Here is a 24,369-nt window from a genome sequence, read left to right on the forward strand (position 1 = left end):
ACTTTCTTTTGCTCACAACTCCTACAGGAGCAACGGCAAAGACAGCTTGAATGCAAACATAGAAATGGGCTCCTAATAATGTTTGCCAAAACCAAGCCCTATCTCTTTCCTCTTGCTGTAAAACTACTTGTACACACCTGCTAACTGACAACAGCAGGCACACCTCTTCCAACTTATGCCCGTCTGTGAAAACCCTAACTGCCCCCCTTGCCATCCACCCTCCACCAGTTTAAATGAGCATGGCTGGTTCCTCACAGGACTTCACTGTGACTGTTCTAACAACACTCTGGGTTATGAAGCCAATTATTGTGCAAGAAGAAAACAACTGTTGAAAATACAATCACTTATAAAGGCAATAATTTCTGGATTTATTTATGCTTTATCAAGATGGGTAATTTGTCTTTAAAACATGCATCTTTTGTTCTTGGATATCATATAGCTATTGAAAGATAAGTAAACATGCAGTTAGAACAAAATGGATTGCTAGTCAACAGTAATTTGAATGTTTCAATTTTGACCAGCTGAATACTATAACTGACACTCAATATTAAATAGAAGTCACCGTGTCTTAAAATCTGGATCTATTAACTAACACACCCATCACCTAATTTTTCTTAGAAGAAACATCAGCAATCAGTGGAATTACCAAATGCTTTTTGGATTCTGTTTTCCTTTTCCCAAGTCGAATGAAGTTATCAACAGTCATCGCCAACCCCTTTGCCTTCTCTTTCTGACTGTCATATTTGTACAGTGGCATTTAATCCAGCAGGTGAAGGGCAATGCAGTTTGAAATCTGAGCCTTAGATACATGATTCCAGCTTCAGTAGGAGGATGCAAGATATAATTCTCTCCACAAAGAAAGAACAAACTGATATTCACATAACTAACTCCAAGCGCTAACAGACTGGGTATATATGTGTGCGTAATTACCAGAACAGGGTTTTGAAATAGCACTGAGCTCTAAAGTCAGCGAGGTATTATTCTTGCATGCCTGAATCATAAAGTCATCATCTACCGAGATAAAAGAGAATATGGGCATATGGGAGTGAGCAGAGAGGAACATATGGATCACAAATATTTTTGTAACTGATTAAAATTGTTCTCTTTGCTAAGAAAGCAGTGCCAGGAAACCAGCCCTACTCCAGCATTCTGTTCCCCAAACTAGCCCCACCCTTCCACAGCCATTTAATCTCCATTTGTTCCACGTTCTCTCATTTGCACAAAGGACCCGAACTATATTTAATAAATATGTTTCTGCAACATTTTGTTAATAGATACTCTGACCAAATTTTAATTTTTAGAGTTGGAAGGATGGAAAGGGGAGGAGCTGATATACAAATAAATACACAAAATAAAAGTTAGTGTAGTTCTCATCAATATCAATGTAATTTTAACCATAATTTGGGGGTTATTATTTGATAGAGGCCAAAAACGGTCCATAGGAAATTGATCAAAAATGCTAGTTGCTATTTACAATGAAGACAATAATTCCATATTATATTTATGCTGTTTTTATTTCCTTAGCTTACTTTAGATTTGAAGATCACAACAATTAGGATTGTGGGGATAAGATAAAGAGGGAAAGAGGAGGAAGACCCAGTACAAAGCACCAAATATTCTGTCTTTACCACCAACAAACTGTGTCCTACTTTCGTGCATGTATCATATGTTAATCAGTGTGCTGCCGTGTAGGCAAAGCAAGATCAGGATTTGATTCAAATTCCAGCAGGGATTTAGTTCTCAGGGTGTATCTAAACCGGAAATTTAGGCTGAATTCTATTTGCAAGTTGTGAGAGTCAATTCATTAGTTACTTTCTACACAGTACTTACATTAAAACTTAACCCAGAGATGACTAATCTCATCCCAGATCAGAATAGATACTTTATAACAAAACCACACAGTCAGATCTACTTATATGGACAATTGAAATGTTTCTCTTATAGTTATATTTTCATCTTTTTTTAGCAGGTCACAGTTATACAAATGAAAACCACTTGCATATCACAGTTACAGTAGACAGTTTTCAATTTTTCACATAAAATACATAAACACTGCAGAACTGTATAAACCAGAATAGTACCCATTCTCAAAACAGTTACTCTGCTAACATTGTAAAAAGAATTTTCAACCTGTAAAGTTAAATTTAAAGAGAAGATATTGGAATGTAAACCTTTCAGAAATGAAAGCAACAATGAGTATACATTGATCATATCTTAGTAAGGTGTCCAAAAACATTAAGAAGAAATTTTCACATAAATTGATTTCCTAAAGAAAATTTTATCTTTCAATACATGCATGAAAAACACTCAACCATGAACTGTATCTTTAAATTAAACTCTTTTGGGTCAAACAAATACACAAATATTCCATAAGATTCTTGAGTCATCATGCAAATAATAAAATAATCAGAACACCATTTTGGAAGAAGAACCCAGAAGAAAAATTAAAAAATCAATTCTTCATTTAAGAAAACAAATTTGGGCTGGGCGTGTAGCTCAGTGGTAGGGTGCTTACTTACTTAGCATGCACAAGGCTTTGAGTTCTGTCCCCAGTACTCAAAAAAAAAAAAAAAAAAGAATGTTAGCATAAGATTTTAGGGGACTTAAATATATTACATAAATATTCTTGTTTAAGCTTAGTCAAAGAATTGGGCAGTTTAAAAACATAAAGTAGCTCATATGTAGAATTTCACCTTTTTTTTCTTTCATTGTAATAAACCTGAATAGAAAAATCACACAGGTCAATATTTAGCTGGATTATAACAATGACAAGAATGAATGCCAAAGCTTTGTACAAAACAGCAGTTTCATGATAATATGAATGCTTCAAAACTAAACAAGTCTAATGTCAATGAAAACATCTAAAGCAAAAAGGTCATGTGCCAGTGTTTCATTTCTTCATTTTTGTAACAAGTACAAAGATATTCTACAGTAAGACATGATATTCAGGTCAAATAACACAATTTCCCTTTGAAATTTTTTTCTTTCTTCCAAATATGACATGAATAAAAAATAAACAAATCAATATATGCTCCAAAAGATCAAGGCCAACAAATGATAGTACAAGAGGGAAAAGTGGTATTCTGCTTTACAAAATTTCCTCTGATATATGGATGACACATACATATACAAACTAGTTCTATGCCCTGGTTAGTACTTGACTGTACAGGTACCCAATAAGTTATATCATCTTCTTAGCAGCCTTGTCTTTGATAAATAAGCTTTGCTAATTATCCATATAATGTGGACCCCACAAGATCAAACAGATTAGGTAGGGGAAATAAAATGTTCAGAGAACATTTGCACCTCAATTGGAGTCAATGCACATGGGGCCAATGTGCCTCACCAAAAGAGGGTAATAAACACTATCAACTCTATACATTGTTTGTCCATAGCCTACTCTTGACATAGTTGAAGGCAGTGCAAATATCAGGCTATCATTAATCTGGGCAAGATAGCTAGATGGAATGGAGCACCTGATTGGTAGCATATGAATGACTTGCCCATCTTTTGGTATATTTTTTTATTGCAAACAAAAAAAATGACCAAAGTCAAAGACACAGAGACTGGGGTCAATGGTCTCCTAATGCCATATTATAAAGTAAGCCCTAACTATCTCTGACTGCACTGAGGCTGATGCTGATTTTAGTTTGACTTAATAACCACTGGTACTTGTCCAAGGATTTTCAAATGGCCTCAACTTTCATAATCCATGCATTCTAACACTACTTTACATTTCCATCCTCACTCTATTAAAGTCCAGCCATGATCTATCCAAATGTGGGGTGTTGTCATCAACCTCTGACCAGGTATGAACTTTAAAAAAGAGTGAAAGTACACACAGAACCACAGAGGTACAAAGAACCTTCAGACCAGCTAGTGTAGCTGACATCAAATACAGTGATTTGGACAAGATCCACCACCTATAGTGGCAGATTTGGGTCAAAAACACAATCATTTTGATTGAAGGTCAGAGCTCTTTTCACAAATTCTTATCCTTTAATGATGCCTCTACTAGTAATCTAGACCATATTTTCCTACTAGAAACAATTAATTTTCAAGATGTTGCAAGAGAGATCCACACATTTATTTTCACCCGATCACTATCTTCTTTCCCTGAGAATCAGCTCACAAACACAGAACAGAAACAGATATGAGCATATCTTTTAATAATAGCATGTGTGTTTCTTCCCTATTTTTATCCCCAAAATTTCATGGACATATTTGGGTCTCCAGACATTTGCTCAGTCCGTCTCTGAAAATCCTGAAAACCCACACACCATAGCTGTCAGAATGCCCTAAAAATGTCTGCTATCTGCCCAACTTCCTCTTTCTACACCCAGAGCTCATAGTGCCTATCTGTCCAGAGGCCACACAGAAAACTACATAGCTACATGATTCCCAGATAGACCATACTCAGGTTTTGTAGAAAGCCATGTTCAGTTTTTAATATGAAATAATTCATTAGAATCTATATTAGTGACAGATCACATGTAATGCTGAGAAGTGAGCATCTCCCTAATCTTTAAGGGAAAAAAAAAAGCAGGATCTTGGAGGTAAACAATAGCCCTTGTCATCCTAATTGTAACTAAACCAAATTTCCCAAGAATTTACAAATGCAGCTGGGATCTTGTAGACAATGCCATATGACTTTGCTAAAACAAAAACGTCCTTTAATAGTTAGACCTTACAGGAATGCCATCAAGTTACATACACTTACTCTGGATTATTTCTCTCAATTTCACTGACCTGTTATCTCCTACACCAAGCAGCACAATTGTAGACGGGAAGAGGCAATGATTCCCTGAAATGATACTCTTGCTGGATTTGTAGACCCTAGAAACTTTTGCATTTTAAGTTCAGTTCAATTCATTTCAATGCAATTTTTAAATTTTTTCTTTTTATCTGGATGCCAAGAAAATAATCCATTTTTTCTCAATTCTTCACATTGGATATATCTTGGGATAGAACAAAGATTAATCACAAAATTCATGTCTTCCTTTCTGGTTTAAAGGGTTCAAAAATATAAAATTCATCACGAAGGGGAGAGGCATTTTTAAGAGGGAGGAGAAATATTAATTTTAAAAATAATCAGGATGTCTGACAGGAACTCTTTTCTCCTTCATTCCTACAAGAAGTAAAAAAAGGCATCTGTCATTTCAAAACAATGAAACTTAGCAAATGTGATGCAGTCATAGGAGCCAGAGTGGGAGCTAAGTGTTTGAGTTATTAAAACCTTCTTCATAGAAAAGAAGAAAGGAACAGGCATTTAGATAAAATGAATAAAAGTCAAGAAAAACTGATGAATTGCTATTTTATGGGACTTTTGAAACGGCCATGAATGTCATTTTTTTCCTATATATAAATTAGGGGAAATCTGAGGTTTCCCATAAGGTTTCTGTTTTCCCTATATCATCCTATGTATATCCTGATACCTATCTGTTTTTGGTACCATAAATGCAAGTGTCATGTCTTCCAGTTGCCTTGTCAGAATGACTATTAACAAATTCATCATTATTATACCTACTCTGAAGGAATCAGCATAGAAGTTTGAATTGTTTGTGTTCCTCCTCCACAGCAAAAATAATAAAAGGATTTTTCCCAAGGACCAAAGATGTGGAAAGGCACTTCCCCAAAATAAAAAAGCAAAATGGAGGTGGAGGGATCTGTGATTGGAGAAGAATGATGTAGGAGGTGTGCTCTACTCCCCAAAGAGAAGGAGAGTGAGGGCAGAGCGTGGTTAACAGAAATGGATGTCTGCTGCCATCCCAAGCAGAGCAAGTGGAATGCCAGACAAACTCAGAGACAGCTTCTAGTTACATCCGGTAGCTCGAGGCTATAATTTTGTGTTAACATCTAGATAGGAAGCTCTTTCTACAAAATCCAGCAACCACACTAATAAAGCAACAACCACCTTTTATTGAGTGCTTACTACATGGGAAATTTTGGACCGAATGCTTTACATAGTTATTACGTTTTATCGCCCACATCAACTGCATTCATTTGTCACTAGCCTATGGTGAGGAATGCAAAAAGCTGCCTGCATGCCCTGTCTCTTGAGTGTTAAGTCAGCTGGCTGATGGCTCCTTCAATCACTGGATCCCCTTAGGGCTCAGCAAGGCAGATGAGTCACTCTTTAACAAAGTAACAAATTTTAAGTAGTGAAAAACACCCTCTCGCTACTATTATGTAAGCCACACAATCATGTGGATTTTCTGCCTGTTTTGTCTAACTCTGTGTTAATCACTGAGAACTGTGCCTGGCACACAGTAGGATTTCTTGGCTAAGTGAATGAAAGGAGGAGCCATACTGTACCTGGACACCAGTCAGTGATGGCTGGGTGACTTCGCTATGCTTTTGCTTCCTGCATCTAAAAGCCAGACATCTGATCACTTTGAGACTTATTAACCCACGTGGCAAGGATTAAAATTTCCCTTAAATTTAACCAATAGCCACCAAAACTGACCCAATGGCAAAATCATGACATGCTCTGTTTGCATGGATCTCAAAATGCTTTCGTCTGACTAAGCTCTGTGAGGAGCCTAGCCATTGAAAAGAGAGCTGAAGCCAGGCTGATGGCACATGCTTGTAATCCCAGTGACTTGGGAGGCTGAGGCGGGAAGACTGCAAGAGTGAGGTCAGNAAAAAAAAAAAAAAAAAAAAAAAGGTAGATGCAAGTGAGTAACAACACATCTACCTCAGAACTCAGAAAGGGTGCAAAGGAGGAAAGGGTCTAGTTCAGGACCTCAAGTGTTTAAGGAAGGGTGGCATCAGTATCCCATTGAATGCCTCCTTTCCTGGAAGACAAGGCAAGCAGCTGGGATGTGAAAGGAGCCATGCACCTTTGGAGAGAAGACTTACAGAGACTCTAGTAGAATAAAACAGAAACCAAATTCACAGAAGACTGTCTCTAAAGCTTTTAGTTCCAAATATGGAGGGTTTGGGTCAAGTTTAAATATAAGCATTCTAAAGGAATCTTCCAGATGATGCATGTCAGCACTAGATTAAGTTCCCTGGACAGCAGGGTATGTGTATGCCGCTTCACACAGAACAGGAACTCAAGTCTACACCAGTTTACTCAGAGAACAAAAAGAAAAGCATTTCAACAACCTCAAAACACATTTGGAGAAGAATCTATGTTTTTCTAGTATGCCCATGATTTGGCCAGAAGATAATTTCCTACTGAAAACATCTGACCTGGTGTACATCTGTTTGTGTTGGGCAGTCCTTGGGCTCTGAAGTCATCTGTGGCCATGCTGATTGGACCTCACAGATGCCCTGTTTGGATAGTTACTTACAGAAAATATGTGGTTAAAAGGCTATAGATTGAAGTTGGTCCACCTGATGCCTTCAATGTCAGAATTGTAATCATATGCCCACTCTGTCTGAAACAGATGATTGAGCAAAAAGATTTCATTCCCTCCCTGCCCTATATCTGACTTTATGTATTTTTTAAATTAATACATTCTTGCTTAAAGGGACAATGAAGGAGGTAGTTACATTCAAAATTAAAAAGCATTGCCAGTGAATGTCATCTGCCTGATGAACTCTCCTCTCTGCAAACTTTCCAACCAGTTTTTTAATCTTGAAAAAGTGGAATTAAGGAAAATGGTGTTTGCTTTCTGAAGTTCCCTTATTATAAACTAATTAATGCCAACCATTCACATCTTATAACAGCTTGCAGGGTGTGGTGGTACACACCCGTAATACCAGCTACTCAGAGATTGAGGCAGGAGGATCTCAAGTTCAAAACCAACCTCAGTAACTTAATGAGGTCCTGTCTCAAAAAGAGCTGGAGATATTGCTCAGTAGTCAAACTCTTCTGGGTTCAATCCCCAGTGCCTCCCACCCCCCAACCCCCCACCAGAAAGAATAGCTGCTATAAATTCTGTGAGTTTTGAAAAGAAGTGAGGGAAAACAAGTTCTCCTACCATTCTAAATGAAGGAACTGGCAAAAAGTACAGCTGACATCAGAAAGCACAAGGTCAAGTCTGGACTTAGGTGTATAGTCCCATGACCACTGAAGGAAAACAGTTGTGTTCAGAAATTCCCCATGGATGCCTGATGATGAACTTGAAGATTTGGGGCTTTAATTCATGGATTTATAATGTCTAAGATAAGAGCTTAGAAAGGGCTCTTGGTTTTGTACACAGGTGACATGAAAAGACAAAAGAATTTTGAAGTTCACTTACTTTTCAGAGACTTCAATAGAAGAAAACTCCTGATGAACCCAATGCAGACTGACATTTCCGGGGGAAAAAAAAACACAGGAAGCTAAATCAACCACTTCGATTTTTCTAATGTGCAGCCTTGCTCTTAAAAAGCACATGTGCTATGGTATCCCTGCAACCAAGGAGACAATCTGATCTCTAGAATTGAGATCGAATATCTGTTATTACACCAAAGAACAGAAACATTAGAAAGTGTAGTTGTTCAAAGTTTGCAGGAGTGTGTACCCAGGTTATAGATAAGGAAAATTCCAGGGTGAGATTATCTAGCAAAGAATTAAATTTATGATTTGATATATCATAGAAATGAAATATCTGTCAATCTTATGTGATTTACAATACTCAGCTTTTGAGCTAATGGCTTATTTGTAAAGCCTTCAAGATTTTAAATATAGATAAGAAAGGAGAATTCAGTAGTTACATTCATAATATATAGCAAGGCGTTTTCCAAAGCAGAATCTTTTTTTGTTTATTGGATATAGAATCCTTAATACAAAGCCCAAAGCCTAATTGTGAAGAAAATTTATATGATGATTAAAATTCATAATTATTCTCTACTTATAATGATAAAAAAGGACAGAGGAGAGGAAGGAACGAACCAATGAAAGAAGGAGGAACTCTCTTGCAAAAGTAATATATAAAAATGGAATATGAAGTATTGGGAGCAATTTGTGATGAAACCTGTAATAAAATTTATTTCTCACAAATAGATATAAAACTATGAAAACAACAAGTCATTCAGGACTTTTTACTAGTACCTAGCAGAGAGATTTTATGATTATAGATAAAAGGTATAATGGAAATAGCATTGTCCTATATTAATGATAAAATGGTGTATAGGAAACTGTGCTCTGTGATTTGAACAATTTTTTTTTATTTCACTAAAAAGAGAAGAAGATATAAAGAAGATAAGAACTCAATAAGATATGCAGCCTCACAGAAGTTATCTGCATGATGACAAGAGGAGTGATTTGGATCTAAAAGTTCCAAATAATTCTATTCATGTTTACACAAAAGACAACTTTTAGCCTTACAAGGCATTATTGGTATCCTAATTTTAAATGTTTGTATGTGTGTTTATACTTTGTGTCATCTGAATGTGGGCTATTTGCAAATGTACTAATGTGGGATCCCAGGTATCTGAAATCTTGTGTGGTCCATAACTATCTGTACAGCCTAGAAGGTTCTATTTTCGATTCTGGAAGTGCTGGCTCTCTGTGGCCTGATTACTCTTCTGGGGCTTGAACATGACCAGAAATGTCATGTTCAGATCAGGTCAAGATTGCTCTAAACTTCAGAGACCCTGGCAGGAGTGAAGGGAAGAGTAGCCAGCCCACAGAACATACCAGCAATGGGGTCTACCAGCAATCTATTGGGCTCCCCAAGATGGCAAGCTTAAGGCTACCTACAAAAGTGAAAATAAATGCTGTCCATCAAGTTAGATGGACTTGCTCTGGCACTCATGTGTGGGTTTATTAAGCCAATTTTGGAACATATTTCCTTTAAAAAAATGCTCTGATTTAAACAAAATCTACCTTAGGACCTGTTTGTTTTCTTCAAATAGCTGGTTGAGTGGCCTGGGTTTTCTTGCAGACTTTGTGACATGGCAACATGATTAGAAATTGGCTAGAAAATTTAGGAAACATCTTCTTATAAGGTATTATGGTGCAATATTTTCTTTCTTTCCCCAAGGTTACCTATGCAAATAAAGTTGAAATATACTTCTAGGGGTTTTTTGTTTCTGTTTTATGTGCTGAAAACGTAATTGAACTTTTTAGGCATGTCTCTAGCAGCTTTTGAAAGATAATTGCAGGACCGGCCGTTTCTTAAAATAAATACTGGAACAAAAGTTTATTTTCTAGCTGGCAATAATAAGCAATTGATATCCTATTCATCACCATGGCCTATGTAGTCTCTAGACATCTTAATATAAACTTTTTTCACAAACAAGTTCCTATGCATACATACACATAGAAATGTATATATAAATGTATAGTTATATAGATGTTGTATATATATGTGATACAATAAATATAATATTTATTAATATAGCTTTCTTTCAAAAATAAAATCAGAGATGCCTTGCAATGAAAAGTAGCAAAGTTTTCTGAGAGAAGGAAAATGTCCATCTCTTGGGAAGGAAATTTGTGTTTTCCTTTTGACCAATTGACTTGAGGAGTTGATGAGTTCCTTTTTGTTGTTTTTGTTTGTTTTTTCAGAAAGGAAGTGCTGCAGATGATGTTCAACTTGACAGACAAGATCAAGTCACCATTACTTCTACCCAACTGCTAAGCTGGTAGGATCCCAGGCTATGAAGATCTTCCTTTGAAAATCAGTATCTCTTCAAGATTGTACATGTTGTCCAAAAGTCTGCCCCACTACTGACTTTCAAAGTACATTATTTTGGAGTGATGCTATATGCTATATGCATACTATTGCAAATTTTTAATTGTAAATTGGTATGCTTTATAGTCCTATTTCAGAAAGATCACACATTCCTGTAATTAGCAAGAAGGAATGTTTCATGCCTTTTTCTCTTCTTTTAATTCAACACCTCTCCATAAGGCATAAAGAAGAGAGCAAAGCTATATATGGAGCCCAATTTTCAATGATCATTGTTAAAAAAAAAAAATTGCCATTTCTTCAGAAAGAATGTGAAAATTATTTATGCTTTTCTCACAGAAGCTGTTTAAAAACAAGTTTTTAGTGTACTAAAACACCAAATAAAGTGTCTAATTTTTGGTAATTCTTTGAAAAATTACTTACTTAATGAATTAATAGATAAATTTAACCAGTCATGAGATTATGGTGCCTAATCAGAATTTAAAACACTGTGATCTCATTTCCAAACTAACAATTAGTTACCAACCATCATTATCATTATCACTGCCATAAATGACATTGGTAAATAAAGATAACTTTACTCTGATACAATTTGAGGTTTCACATAAAAACAAAGTTAAATGCAAATATAAATAGAGTGTAAAATAATCCAGTTTTAGAGTGGAAGAAGGTAAGTCATAGAGACATTAAGTATCATATCAAACTTTAATTCTAAGAAGGGATGAGAGCAGAGTTCAAATTCTGACAGACTGATTCCGAAACTTCAACTTCATCCATACACAGTTTTTTGTTGTTGGTGGTGCTGAGGTCTGAAACCAGAGCCTCGCACATACTAAGCATGGCTTTTACCACTGAGCTACATTCCTCCATATACTTCTGGAAGGAAGGAGGGTGACAATCACAACATGCCTGAGGGTAAATAACAAAGTGATATCAGAGGCAAATCAGGTCAAGGGATTCACCAGAGAGAGTTGAGGTCACAGGTATATTCAAGGCTTTTCAAATGAAATGCCTTACCTTTATAGCCATAAAATAATTAAAAATAGAAAAAAAAATTCAAATGCCTATTTGCAGTGTTAATCACACAGTGGCGCATGTTCATGGTTGCAGTGTAATTACTCATTTCATCAGAAAATAAGAAAGTAAAGACAATGAAAAAATTTGTTAATAAAACTATCAGTAATGCTAAGTGAAGTTAGCCTATCCCCAAAAAACAAATGCCAAATGTTTTCTCTGATATAAAGTGACTGACTCATAGTGGGGTAGGGAGGAGGAGCATGGGAGGAATAGATGAACTCTAGATAGGGCATTGGAGTGGGAGGGAAAGGTTTAGCAATGATGGTGGAATGTGATGGACATCATTATCCAAAGTACATATATGAAGACACAAATTGGTGTGAACATACTTTATATACAGAGATATGAAAAATTGTGCTCTATATGTGTAATAAGAATTGTAATGCATTCTGCTGTCATGTGTTTAAAAAATAAAATCAATTAAAAAAAGAATAATCACATTTAATCAAATGTACAGTGAAAGGAATTTAGTCTGTGAAAAGGCATATTTTAACTAAATGTCAAAGACAAAACAAAGGGAAAATAACACTACACACAAACTACATAATTTAATAAAATGCCAAAAGAACCTCAAGACTAATTAAATAAACATTTAAATTCTCATAAAATATGCTCTGTGCTTGGACTAAATACCAAAATCAAAACAACTCAAATTCATTAACAACGAAGTCAAGAATAATTGCAGGTATGACTGGGCTAAAATTTCTTGATAATTCAAGGATGGAACCACTGACTTGAATATTTTTTTAAGCTTACTTTTCTCTGTACAGAACTATCAAAGAACTTTTCAGATAAAATTAACAGTTCTGTGGGGTGGTGGGGACTTAGTTAAAAAGAAATTAAATTCCCTCTGTTTGAATACAGGGAACAGTAGGTAAGTGACAACTGTAATCTTTTGTGGCATTCTTCATATATATTGTATATTAATCTACTTTACTGAGAAGCCCCAAATAGGTTTGTCACTTTTAATCAGCTCCTGCTTGTAGCCACTGTTCCTTGAGTAGAGAGGTTGGAGTTAAGGGTCTGAGGAGAAAGGAAAAGACCAGTTGCACCATCTCCCCATAAGCAATGACCTGGTTATTTTAGAAAACATAACACATGCATCCTATCATTTTTCCTCCAAAACTATTAATGAATAGGATAAACTTCATGCCTTCATATATTCTGCATGTACCCTTTAGGAGACTCATGGAGGCATGCATAGGTTCATCAAGAATTGAGTAGTTCATTAAGTAGCTTTTCAGCAGCCCAGAGCTTTTAAATGGTAGGATCCTTTCATGAACTTGTGTGGTATTTACCCAGAACATTTTTTTTCTTGTTTCTCCAATAAAGGAAATAGCTAAATCCCAAATGCCTGATATAATCTCTTATCTTCAAATGGATTTGTTTATATTATATAAAGCAACTCTATGGTGAGTCATTTTAAAAGTCATTACCTTTCGCTATGTAGAAATCGATATGCAGATGTGTGTCTAAGTGAACACTTTGATTGTGTAGGTATTTATAGAGTTCATAATTTCCCTCTTCAATTTTTTAACTTCAGAATATAAATCCGCCTAATCTGATCTGAGAGATTTATAATATCATTAACACATTTTTAAAAACAAGCTTCAGGGCTGGGGATATACTCAGTTGGTACAGTGCTTGCCTTGCATGCACAAGGCCCTGGGTTCAATCCCCAGCATCATGAAACACACACACACTCACACACACACACACACACACACACACACACACTTAAGCTAAAGGCAATGCATTGTCCAAAATGACATATCTATATGCATAAGTCACACAAAAACTTGGATTCTGTTCTTCCTACTGCTAGTCCAATATTTTTCCCAGCTGCTTTCATGCATATGTGGACAGACAAATGTAAACTAAGTCATGTTTATGTTAAACTTATACACTATGGGGCCTGGGGCTGTAGAGTGCTTGCCTAGCACGTGTGAGACATTGGGTTCAATCCTCAGCACCACATAAAATAAATAAATAAAATAAAGGTATTATATCCATCTACAACTAAAACATATTAAAAAAAAACTTATACATTCTGAGTTCAGATATAACCTAAGATTTACTTTAAAAAAGAATCCCTTTAAGACATACAAATTCAACCACTTCAAAGGAGTGAAAGTTTTTGTTATTTTCAGCAATCCAAAATTTTTCAAATAATTTGAATGTCAGAGAAGTGTCACTCAAGTGAGGCTACACACACACACACAAAAAAAAAAAAATAGCAGGTGCGTTATGTCACTCAGAATATGCAAGTGACACTCCTCTGAGGCCCCTCCCCAAATGCCAGATCAGGCCACATAGCAGCCTGGAGTCTGTTCCAGCTCTGAGAACAGAGTAGCAGCTGCTGGGATTTGGCTGAAGCTCAAGTCTCAGCTGTATTCTTGGCCTCCTGCCTCCTCCAGCCACTTACTAAGGGCGCATGACCAAGGAAACAGCTGAGCCCCCACCTCAAAGAGGAAATGCAACAGCCGCAACCCCCACCACCACCTGCTCCAGAGCCAAACAACCAACAAAGTCCTGCTCATTCCACAAGGGTGAAGTGGACTGCTGATTCACTCCAAGGCATGCCAGGGCCTTTCACACTGAGGACAGACATGGTCTAACAGGGCTTTGACAGAGCCATCAGTGGACCTGAATTGTAGGGAGTCAGAAGTTGTTTAGATATTCAACTATCAAGATTCTAGTTAGATCCCAAACACTGCGTTAGACATTTACAATTTCCCTCAGATACTTCTTTCCTAAACAGAAATTTTGATTTAGGCTTTTTACTGGGACCCCCCAAATTGCCAAGACCCTAAGAGGCTGGTCAGATGACTTTCATGCTCACCAAGTTCCAGAGGAGACTCCCCAATTATACAGCAAAATTATAAACTGAAGCGAGCACCTTAGATGCCCAGCACCTTTATTGATCTGTGACTTGGGACATAGCCTTTGTGGATGCCATGGGACACTGAGATAGCCTCAGACATCAGCACACAGTCCAAGTTCAAATCCAGTTCCCATAGCCAAGCCAGGACAGTGGAAATGTGAGCAGAGGCACTGCTCCGAAGGACTGTGGGGGTGGGCATGCTACTTCCCAGAATCAGGGCTCTGACAACTTCAACTGCAGTCACGTCAGTGCTATTAAGAGACATTCCTGACTTCAAGCATTGTGAAATCTCACCCCGCTCTGAGAGCACACCCTTCCGGCTCTGTCTCTGATCAACACGGAGGCTGTGCCTTATGCTATTAAAAATTCTTCTGGAACATGAAGGGCAAAATATTGACACTCTGTGGTGCGTACATTTATCTCCATTTTGTACTTGTTTTGAAAATTTCCATGATATAAAGTTCTTCTGGATTAAGTTCACTGTTAGATGATTCAGTCCAGGTGGGAGAGACCCTGATTTGTACATAATTTATTATCATTTCTAGGGATAATATGAGAGACCTGAGAACTTCTTATAGATCATAGGTTCTTTGGAAAAACTGATCAACATCTAATGAAGTTTTTTTTTTTATCTCTAGCAGCGATACATGACAATTTTTGTTCAACAGAAGAGTTGAGATATATCTGTGCCAAGGTATCGAGGACAATCTGGTGTTAATTTTTTATCTTCCCAGTAGACTTCAGGTGTTGGGCACCAATCTCCTTTTGAGGACTTGTTTCCTCTTGAAGGACTGTCTCAGCTGCTAGAGCTGTATCACCTCATACCACACCCCTTCCTAGAGGAGTCCACATCTAATAACCTAGTAACTCTTCAAGCAGGGCCTATAGGGCCTGGTCAGCCTTGTATGGGACATTCTGAAGGCCAATGACAATAAAACCCTTGTTAAGAATCTATCTGCAGAGGTCCCTGTGGGGTTGGCAGAGACTACCTTCATCTTTTGGCCTGATTGTAGCTCACCATTTCCCTCTCCCCATCTCACTCCTCTTCCTGCCCCTCCAAGGTGTCGATCCTAAGAACTCTCCTGAGTGAACATCCTGTGCTCTAAACTCCAGCTCAGAGGCTGCTTCCTAGAATCCTACCTTCAACACCTGGGCACGGCCTTTTAGAAGGCTGAAAACACTATGCAGTGACAATAAAACCTGTGTTAGGAATCAATCTTTAAACCACCTCCACCTCCTCTAAATCACCTCTCAAAACCCTTCTATCTCATCACTTCACCAAATCTTGCAATATTTGTAAAGCTGCTAAAGCATGTATATAGTATGCACATGTTTACCAATCAGTAACTCTGGTTATTATTGGTTCATATGTGGCCACATTTAATTCTTACAAAAAGAAGGAAAAAAAAAAAAAAAAAACTACGACTTTCCTCCAAAGTTGTGAATTCTCATCTACACATGACATGTGATTCTGTTTGGTTCTGCTCTGTTTTTTTTTTTTTTTTTTTTTACTTACTTTACTTCTAACTCATAGAGGGCACTATAATGCTACATAAACTCTAACCCCAAATTTAAGTATTTGCAGTCATCTCCAAAAATCACATCTCTGATTTAAATCTCAAAATCACCAGCAGCTAATACTATGTCTGACACATAATAGGAACTCAAGATATCATGATAACATATTAATTACTACTTTTAAAATATTAATCAGCTTATATAAAGTTACATCATTTCCCTCACAACCTTTCACAGTTATCTTTCACTGTTTCTCTTATATACATGGAAACACCCAAACTCAGTGAAGCCAAGAAGCTTCCCAAGGTCATAGAACAAGCCAAAAGGCATCAACTCTGCCTCACTTTCTGCTGGAAAATATGCATATATGTATTATTATTGACTACCTAAAATGCTCTTTGGGGAAAGAGGTGGGGCATAAAAAAGCTCAATTAGAACAGAATATAGATTTTTTGAATTTTATAGTTCATCATAAGGTATTTACAAATGTTCTTCTTTCTCTATGCTGCATTTACTTTCAAGTTTCAACAATCCTTGCAGAGCATGTACACAACCTCTTCAAAATGCTAGTAAAGGAACAGCCTAAACAATTATAAGAGCAGGTAACACATCATGTTCCTACATGTTGAGCGGGACTCTGTGGGCTTTCCTGGTAAGGACTCAGAGTCACTTTATCTCATTCGATCTTTGTGTCCCATTATTCATTCATGATTTCTTTCTGTGCATATGCCTCAAGGTGCTGAAGTGTTAGCATCATGAGTCATCATTCTCATGAGCGCAGTTCGATAACTGATTTTCATGTACAACAATGGATCCATAAGAGAATGCCAAATTCTATTCCATATTTGATGTTTGCATGTAAATGGGTCAAGGAAAAACCTTTAGTCTCTTGGAGGATATGGCTTTAATTGTCCAGACAATCCATGTGCATGTGCTCATGTGTGTAATCAGCCCTTCATAATCCCACTGGAGTTGATAAGCAATTATTTATTCAGCGGCTATGTGATGTAAGGCCCTTTACTAGATAGAAAGTATGAAGGGTGCAAAGATAGAGATCATATATTTATTGATAGCACCTGCATTCAATAAATTATAATCTGCTGAAAACAAGGAGTTCATCAATTTAGCTTTCCGAGTACTTATTTCTTTGTTTTCAGTAAGTGCACTAAACAAAGAATTCCAAACAAATCTCTCCAGGTACTTCACTAATTTTCAAAGAAAATATTTAGATGAGGCTCAGGCATGATAAAATACAAAGAGAAAAGAAAGGAAGAAAAAGATTATTCATCCAATAATATGAAGAGAGTATTAACTTACAAGTAAGAACAGAAACATTTACTCCGAATCCTTAGTTAAGGGCTAGTAATTCTCCATTGAGGTCTGACAACTACCCTTTGAGAACTTTGAGCATGAAGTTAGTTGTTATCTTAACCTGTTGTTATACAGACTGAAGAGTTAGAAGCAGCCATTCTCCTGCCCTCCCTGAGAATCCAAGTATGGCTCTCCATCCCAGATCTTTCACCTGGGATGGTATAGTACAGATCCCAACAGCACAGGCTACAGTCAATATCCACAGTGGTTTAACAGAGCAAAGGATCAAGGTTAACTGAGGGTGAACCCCTAGGGTATTTATGTGGCAACAGGGCAGAATCAGAATTCAGACTGCTCACATTTGAAAGGATCAAATCAGAATAAGAAGCTGAAGCCAAGAGTAAGCACAGAGAGATGTGGGACAAGCCGCAATCCTGTGATGACTGAGCCAACTATTTAAAGATGTCATTTGGCTTTTTTTTCCCAGAGGTGTGAATAGACTAACCACCTGTATTCCCTGAAGAAAATTTTTTTAAAAAATAATTTAAGTGCAAATATTTAAAATAATTTTGGTAATTTAAAGGTGACACCTTATGATTATTTATTAAACTACCTCTTGCATGACACTCAGTCTAAAAGGGAAAAAAAAATTCAAGGTCCATAACCTAGAATCCCGGAAAAGGATGCCAGCAAGGCTTGTCAGGGCTAGAACACTGCTCGGGCCCCTGGCAATGCATCTCATGCTCTCTCTATGCCAGCAGATGGTGCAATGTACACCTGTGACACTTGTCACCAAACAGCTCTCTGATGTTTTTATTACAAGAACTTACGTGAATCTTTACGCACCCAGGCGTCATCCTGCATCCACACTCTCCTGACTGAGCTGCTCCTGAACCAGATAGTTCTTTAGGTATAAAGGAGGAAGCTCTGCACCAGGTAGAATCATACCCCAGCCACTTCCACTCTGAAGGTTTCCTTTTTTGGTAAGAAATCCACCTTACAGCTTGTGATAGATCACTGATTTAGACCTGGGTGTTAATCAACAAAACCAGATTTAGGAGTTACCTCTTCCCTGCCAAGTGCCCTAGCTGTCTACAGCCCACTCCCCATGATCTGTTTCTCTGGATTCATATTGATGCTCCTATTAGGGTACGCATCTCTATATCAGCACTGATCCCAGAGCCCTGAAATTACCTCAGAGTCAAGCTTTACGTTCTCCCATGACAGGGACGATGCTTTGCTTACTTCTGGTGCCAAGGATATGAAGGTGTCTGGGATATAAAAGGAAATTAAGAAATATTCGTAAAATTTAATTTATTCTATGAATGTCTTCTAATCACCTAAATCAGGAAAGGTATATCAATTTTCTAGTAGTATAAAATATTGATCGATTATATTTATAGTTTCATATTCTAAAGTGGTCCTCTTCTTCTTCCTCTTCTCTAAAATAGGTTTTAAAAGTATAAATAAAATAACCTAAGTTTGAATGCTATGATTACATGAAGATTACAGCTTGTGTCAGCAAAACACCTTTTAGGTGTTCACTGACCACCTTATGCCAGAAGTCCCTTTCTGGGACAAGTAAATATAGTTTAATTAATGGCTAATACGTATGATTTCCAAAATAAAGTATTTGTATCATCAGTAAGTGCTTACTGAGTGATTAAAAGTAATTCTAGTCTTTCAAGGGTACTGACTGGGTTTTACTAAGGGAAAGAACACAATATTGGGATCCTTGCATTAAGATCACACAGCTGAAGATCAAAAGAACACAGTCCTGCCAGATGGGCTCCTTTCTACAAATCTAAGAGATAAGATAGAATAAGTGAAATTATATGTAGATCATTGTGTTTTAAACTTTAGGTTTGACTTGTTAGTAAGTCATGAAGTGAAATAATTGGCCATAACCTCAATGGAATTAATAGAACACAGAAGGGAGCAGAATTCATGTAGTAGCATGAAATCAACTAGCACAGAATAGGTAAGAATTAGATTACCCAAGGTAAGGCTATGACCTATTTTGTAAAATAATTATTTCATATCTACGTGTGTGTTTATGGGTGTGTTTGTTCACGCGCATGTGTGAGCATCCCAGGATTTCACATCAAAGGTATTTCTTAAAACGGACTTGTATCAGAGAAAAAGTTGCCGGAACAGATCCTATCACATTTTCATATCTGCTTGAAGAAAAGAAATAGAATATACATAACTAATGTCTTGATTACCAAAGTCAGGGAGAGAAAATATGGGCTTCGAAGAGGTTCCCGCTGTGAAATCCAAACATTATCATGAGATTTAAAGATCTTATCATTTAAATATGAGGATTGATGCCTTTGATGAAGATAGAGCATCTTAGTTAAAACAAACAAATGATTATCTTGGACAACAGTGTAAACAAGACCCTAATTCATGAAGCTGCTAATTGCTCTTCCCAGCTGCGGAAGGCTGGCTTGTGCTTCATCTCTCACCACGCATCCTGCGGGAGAGCAACATTTGTACACTTGCTCCCGAAATTCAGCATAGCCCATGTCTGTCTAGTCACCAGAACCTAGGGCCATAGAGGGGAGGTTCAGAATAGAAGCTATGTAAAGGGCAGCTACTTCAAGCATCAAGTGCTTCATTTTATAGAGATATATTTACCTCTATGGCTGCACTGGAATTAAGCTCATAAATAAATTACTTTACTTCTTCACAAGTCTTACGGAGATTTCACCAGAAGAATCTTGGGAGCATGCTTTGTAGCCAAGGGAAAACGAGAGTGTGCATCACCGTTTTCAAAGTGAATCACAAAGTTAGTATCTAGATAATGATAACCACAAATTCCCATAGCTGTTCGTATTTAATTCAACTGAAACACAGAAACATAATTCCATGGCACAAAAATGATAGCTACCATGTTTTCATATATATTTTATGTGCCAAGGGCCAAAAGGAAAGAAGGCTTTATACATAATGTTTTAATTCTCAATGCAACTCATCATTCATGCATATTAAAGAAGGGAAGAAGGAAAGGTGAAAAGGAAGGAAAGAAAAAAAAAAGAAAAAGAAAATTGAGATCCAGAGAGAGGATCAAATCCCTGCACAAGGTCAAATGGTACTGAAATTCTTCACACACAGTTCTGAAATCCAGTGCTCTGTTCACTGCCTTCAATTTATGCATTTGGAATGTGTTCACCAAGAAGCGAATTTACATAATATCCACTGATAGTTATTCACTTATGACAGAAAAACCCCAAACCATATAACTACACCTTTTACCATAAGAGATTATGGTGTCTGCTATGCCCAGCCAGAAACACGAATTGAAGTTGCTTCAACCATCCCACTGAAAAACAAAAATGTATATTCAGTACTTGCTTCTGTAGCAATGTTGTTGAGATCCCTGTTACTATAAAATGGACACATGACCTCTAGTCTAAGGCCAAAACGTCACCCTATCTGGGAAAGGACTCTTTCTATGGTTTGTAGTATATCACCTTGACCACCATGCTGGATTCTTCAAAATTACTTTGAAGACTGAGGCAGACCCTAATTTGGTACAACTTCAACCCACAGCTGTCATTAAGGACTGAGTTGTCTATCTCTGAAAACAACAAGCAAACAAAAAAAAGATGTTTCTGTGGGAACAGCACCAGAGTCCAATTAGTGAAGAAGCTATTTTTGCCTTGGAACTAAAAAAAAAAAAAAAAAAGAAAGAAAGAAAGAAAGAAAAGAAAACCCTCTACTTTTAAGATTTAGAGTGCATCCTTATTTCACCCTATCAGGTTCACAAGGTGAAGCAGAGAAAGGATAGGATAAGGAGACAGGTGCTTCTCCACATTTTCCAGCCCCGACCTTCTCTGCTCAACGAGGGTGGCTGGATGACAGGCTCACAGGTCAGCAACAGCATTCTATGACCAGCTTCCTGTAGGACAAGCTTCATTTTCAACCAGAGTGTGCTCAGCTCTGACTGATAGGAGAGCAGCTTCAGGGTTCTCTAAGATGCAAGCATATGCAAGACAGAAAATGCCACACAGTAGGGCTGGCCAACACGTATGCCCCCACAAGAGTGCATGTGCTTCCAGTATTGCCAGGCATTTCCCTCGGCCCTTGGCTGCAGCTCTACCCGCATGTGTACCCAAACTGGCAGATCCAGTAGCATCCTATGTGATTCCAACACTAGAATTTGAAAGTGCACTGCCCCACCGGTACAATAAGGTCAGCTCTACACAAGAATCTAAGAATTGTCTCAGGGCTGGTGGGTTATGTCAGTGGTAACAAAGATATCAGCCTGCTGTGACAGGAAACAGGACAGACTAAACAAAAAACAGAGAAGGGGTTGTGTAGTGGTTAACTCTCAAGCTGGACATCGGTGTTTGAAGTCTGACTCCACCACTATTTGTGAACAAGTTGTGAACTGTCTCTGTGTCTCAGTTTCCTCATCTGTAAATAGAAATAAGGAATCCCTATCTCACCGAAAACCTGAGAGAATTAGACACTCTAATATACATAAACACTCAGAGAGTACTTCCTGCATAGTTAGGATTATAGATATATTTGTTTATAACTATCTTTCACAGAGAAAAGCAAATGCATCCATTCAGCAGATGTTTGTCAATATTACCTAATGAAAGCTCTGGCTAGAATTAAAATGCTGGCATTTCTGGAGAAACTGACCTTCCAGACACTTCTCTTTCAAGACTCTGTCTTGAAAAGTCATAACTACTTCAGAACAGTATGGGCCCCCTTTGCAAGCCCTGAGGCTGCCATCACAGGGCTAGGAAAGCTGTGGAGGCTGGCAGTCTCTGCAGGCTTGAGTATTTATGGGACAGGTGTCTGAATGACAGTTCCAGGGTTGTCAGTTTTTCACAGCTAGCCTCAATGAAAACAGCAAATCATCCTCTGAAAATCATTTTGAAAGCAACAAAGATTGCAAAGAAGAGTTCCAAGAAAGATAACAAATGAAGAAATAGGGAAGAGGGGCCTGGGATGACGTATGGGAATGCTATGTTGGGCAGACTTTTCTAACTTCCAAAATTTACTTATATGGGCTCACAGAGATCATTTTTTTTCTTTTGCTTGAAATAAGACATTTTTTATTCATTTTTATAAGAGGATATTTTAATGCCACATCATGGTGCCAAAACAGCTACCTGGTAAAAATAAAAGATGTTATAATTCAGATTTTTTTTAATTAAAAATTTTTTCCCATGGTAAATTTGACTTGTTGGAAGGTCTGTACAATTCCATGAATTTTAACGCCTGTATAACTTTGGGTAACCGTCACCACAACCAGGCTGCAGCACAGTTCTGTCACCCCAAAACAGCCTCCTGCCATCAATCTACAGTCACACACTTCCCTTTGTCATATCCCCTAGAAATCACTGATTCGTTCTTTATTACCAGTCAGTTTTATCATTTTGAGAGGCTACACAAATGGGATTATGCAGTCTATAACTTTTTAGATTGGCTATTTTCACTCAGCCTATTATCCTTGATATCCATTTAAACTTTTGCAAGGATGAGTAGCTCATTTCTTTTTTATTGCTGAGTCATATTCCACAGTAGGAATGCACCACAGTTTATTCATTCACCTTTCCAAACATTTGGGTTGTTTCTAGTTCAGATCACTTATGAATAAGGTTGTTATAAATTTTTGTCCATAGATATTTGTGTTTACATTTTTAAACTTCACTGATCATCGTTTTTGTTTTGTTTTGTTTTGTTGGTATCAGGGGTTGAATTGGGGGGCACTAAACCACCGAGCCACATCCCAGCCCTATTTTGTATTTTATTTTAGAGAAAGGGTCTTACTGAGTTGCTTAGCACCTCGCTTTTGCTGAAGCTGGCTTTGAACTCTCAATCCTCCAGTCTAAGTCTCCCTCGCCGCCGGGATTATAGGCGTGTACCACCGCCCAGCTCTCACTGATTTTTAAAAGCAATTTATTGACCCTTAGAAGATACAATTTTGTGTATTAGGGATGATTATTCTATTTCCACACTATAGATTCTCAGTACATGACTTCAAGGAAAAAATTGCATTGTCCTCAAATTGCCTGAAACAGAGGTTCCTAACAGACTGTGTAGTAGAATCTGTAATCCTCATTTCTTTTTTTTAAGATGCTATGCTTGAAACACAATTTCAAATGAAAGTAAGTTAAAAATTATTTTGAAGTTGGTTTATGTTGAAATTTTACAGTATCCCTTTAATATTTCAGATTATGAAACATCAATTATGCAAATTCTATATTCTGACAAGAAAGTTTTCATTTTAAATCAGTGGTTTTTAAATTGTGGTCCGCGAACCAGCAGCAGGAGCCTCACCAGAAACTTGTTAGAAATGCACACATGTGAGTCCCTTCTTGCATCTGTTGAGCCAGAAAATTCTGTATTTTAAGAAATACTCCATGTAATTCCAATGCCTGAGCAGTTTTAAGGACCACTACTTCAAGGATGAACCCTCTTGTGTAATACAGAAGAAAAGAGTGCCACAGTAGGAAGGTTCCCCTTGAGAGAGCAGGAGAACATTCACACTCGTTTTCTTTCTATGATAGGACCAGCTTATAGAATAGAATGGTTCACTTGTGTTAAAATAGGCATCCCGGATCACCAATTCGCATTTATAAGGTAGACTGTATAGTTCACTTGGTTGCTGGGGCCACACTATGGAATAAGAGCTGAATGTACAGAAGTCTCTTGAGTCTTGATTCAAAACAATAAATTCCTTATCTGTTTCTATCTTCCCATGTTACCAGTGCTGATGAATTGAAACCAGGAATACATTTAGGTTTCCTCTCTTCATGGACTCTGTCCCGTGACCCTGTCCTTAACAGAAAACTGTCCAAGGGGTAAAATAAATGAATTTCAATGGAAAAGGAAGTAGAAAACCAATTAGCCTAGATCATACCATCACTGATCTCATAATGACAGAGATTCTGCTTTTTATAATATGAGATCCAAAATTCATATATAACAGGAAAATATACTTATTAATTTATGTATCAGGTTTATGTATATATTTATGTATAT

The 24,369-nt window shown here is 37.3% G+C and overlaps 1 protein-coding gene across 20 annotated transcripts in view; it reads right to left on the reverse strand.

Moving 5' to 3' along the window:
• Positions 1 to 24,369, reverse strand: part of Arpp21 (cAMP regulated phosphoprotein 21) — a 148,183-nt gene that overhangs the window by 107,016 nt on the left and 16,798 nt on the right. The window contains exon 1 of one of the 20 annotated variants that reach the window (XM_048795152.1): positions 647 to 1,158. The exons of the other annotated variants lie outside the window; for them this stretch is intronic. The gene's annotated coding sequence lies outside the window, so the exon portion shown is untranslated. Of the gene's footprint in view, positions 1 to 646; positions 1,159 to 24,369 lie in introns of those variants that run through there. 20 annotated transcript variants of the gene reach the window in all.

Source organism: Marmota marmota, unplaced genomic scaffold (assembly GCF_001458135.2).
Source record: "Marmota marmota marmota unplaced genomic scaffold, marMar, whole genome shotgun sequence".
Lineage (NCBI taxonomy): Eukaryota > Metazoa > Chordata > Mammalia > Rodentia > Sciuridae > Marmota > Marmota marmota.